This window comes from Hevea brasiliensis, chromosome 9, assembly GCF_030052815.1.
Source record: "Hevea brasiliensis isolate MT/VB/25A 57/8 chromosome 9, ASM3005281v1, whole genome shotgun sequence".
NCBI lineage: Eukaryota > Viridiplantae > Streptophyta > Magnoliopsida > Malpighiales > Euphorbiaceae > Hevea > Hevea brasiliensis.
The window spans coordinates 15,847,888-15,850,962 of NC_079501.1; positions in this window are offsets into that span (position 1 = coordinate 15,847,888).

The window sequence follows — 3,075 nt, forward strand, 5'->3', positions numbered from 1 at the left end:
CTCTGTACATTTTATTGTTCCAGTAACCAGTGTCAGTCCGTACAGCTAGAACGCCTGGAAAAATATTTAAACTAAAGTGAGGAACCATAATTAACTCAAATATTAATAAGAAAAATTTAGAAAAAATTTTAGAAATAAAATACAACCAAGTTAAATGAGCGGGTGCTCTATCAATGGGTAACCCAGTGGAAAGTTGCGGTTCTCATAACTAGGAGCCCTAGACCAAGGAAAAAATTCATAAAATAATTTTTGAGACTCCAGAGAAGAGTCATTGAGGGTTCTATGGCATTAGAATGCCAAGAAAATGCTTAGAAAAATTTTTCAATCGGTACAGATAATTTTGGTATGTTAAGTCAAACGGAGGGCATTTTGATCATTTTGCCTTCATAAGTGATTTTTGGCCGACTTGTCCAGTTAAGTAAATAATTATCATGACACAAAATGTGAATAAATATTGTTAAAAATTAAATTGAAAATAAGTAGAGGAGAAAAGAAGAGAAAATGAGTTAAATGTGAATTTTTACCTCATGCTTATGTCATTTAAAACGTCCCCACCAATCACAATTAAGCTAACTTATTAAAAAGGGATAATTGAGACTAAAATAACTAAAAGCAATCAGATTTCATCTTCTTCAACAAACTTGCCGTTTCCCTTCAACCCACCCAAAATCACCATTAAAGCTTATACAAGCTTTCCAACTCATCAAATCTCACTTGAAACCCTAAGTCTACTTCAACGAAATTTGTCTATACAACTTGGCAAGGTGATTGGCTGCCAAGAAAAGCCAAGAAAACTGAAGTTGTAAAGGGAGAAAATTATGCTCACTTGTGGTAAGTGACCAAACTCTTGCTCTTTTTAGTTTAATTCATGTTTAATGGCATGATATGTGTAGGAAATGTAAGAAAATGAAACAAACAAGTGTGTGTGTACACCCTACAAGTTTAGGCAGCTAAGGTTAGTTAGGGTTAGTGATTTTGCTTGATAGCAAAGTGTTGAAGAGCAGCCCTTAGTGCTAAATGCATGATTGAACTTAGTTGTGTAGGTGAAATGCAAGGATTAGATATTTATGAACATGAAAAAATATGGACACTTAACAATATTAGGGTTTGCTCATGTAATGGTTTATTAACCTTGTAATGGTCAATTAGTGACCATTTGAATGTGTATAATGAGAAAATAAAGTGAGTTAAGGCTTGGCATTTGTGTATGGGTGAGCTGCCTTGGCTGACCTGCAGGACTGAGCGTGAGTCCAGCAGGTTGGGGTAGTTATAAATGGAGTTTGGGATTGATTGAAAATTTTGGAAGTGTTTTTCATAGGTTCTGAAGAACTTTTTTCTCCATTTTTAGCTGGTATTCTGTTGGATTTTCTATAAAATTTGCGGAACCTCAAATAAATTGATGTTTTCCATAAATGACTTAAATAAATTATACCTCACTAATTGTACTTCATAACTATGATAATAATAAATAAGGAAGGATAAAAAAATAAATAAAATAAAATATGGTGTTCCGGTACACTGTGTGGCATATCTTACTCGGCTATACTGTAGACGGGTAGTATTGGTGGCCTGGTATGAAGAAGGAGATAGCTGATTATGTGACTAAATGCTTGATATATCAACAAGTCATGGCAGAACATCAAATTTCATCGGGTTTGCTACAGTCTATAGGCATACCTGAATGGAAATGGGATCAGGTCACCATGGATTTTGTAAGTGGTCTACCTCTCACCCAGAAGAAGCATGATGCAGTATGGGTGATAGTAGATAAATTGACGAAGTCAGCACACTTTCTGCCAGTTAGGACTGACTACTCACTGGAGAAGTTAGCAGAATTGTATATCAATGAGATAGTTAGACTGCATGGAATTTCACTTTCCATCATATCTGATCGAAACCCAAGGTTTACATCGAGATTTTGGAAGAAATTGCATGAATCCTTGGGTACACAACTCCACTTCAGCACAGCTTTCCATCCTCAGATAGATGGGCAATTAGAAAGAGTAATCTAGGTAAACAATTGAAACCAATTGAATTAATACAAATATTGAACTGAAATGATGATAATAACATGAAATATATGTCAGGTCCTTGAGGATATACTGAAGAGTTTTGTCATTGAGTTTGAGGGAAGTTGGGATAGATACCTCCCACTGGCAGAATTTGCATACAACAATAGCTACCAAGCTAGCATCCAAATGGCCTCGTATGAAGCACTGTATGGGAGGAAATGTAGAACTCCAGTGTGCTGGACTAAATTGGGTGAAGATAAACTGGTAGGGCCAGACTTAGTGAAACAGACTGAGGAGAAAGTAAAGCTAATCAAAGCCAATTTGAAGGTTGCCTCAGACAGACAGAAATCTTACGCCGACCTGAAGAGGAAAGAAATAGAATATAAGGTTGGCGACAAAGTGTTTCTCAAGGTGTCTCCATAGAATAAGGTACTGAGGTTTGGAAGAAAAGGTAAGTTAAGCCCTAGGTTCATTGGCCCATATAAAGTCATTGAACGTGTGGGTCCAGTGGCCTATAGGCTAGCTTTACCATCAGAGCTGGACAAGATCCACAATGTGTTCCACGTATCTATGTTAAGAAGATACCGCTTAGATCCTTCACATGTCATCTCCATGGAAGAAATTGAAATACAACCGGATTTGACATACGAAGAAGAACCCATACGGATCCTGGCTCGGGAAGTGAAAGAGTTGAGAAATAAGCAGATTTCACTGGTGAAAGTTCTTTGGAGGCACCACAAACCCGAAGAGGTCACTTGGGAAAGTGAAGAGACGATGAGGCAATAGTTCCCTCAACTGCTTGCATCAGGTAAATTTCAAGGACAAAATTTATATTAGAGGGGAAGAGTTGTAACACCCTCCCTGTAGCAACTCCGTACATTTTACTGTTCCGATGATCAGTGTCAGTTCGGATAGCCAGAACGTCTGGAAAAATATTTAAACTAAAGTGAGGAACCATAATTAACTTAAATATTAATAAGAAAAATTTTAGAAATAAAATACAACCAAGTTAAATGAGCCGGTGCCCTAGCAATAGGTAATCTAGTGGGAAGTTACGGTTCTC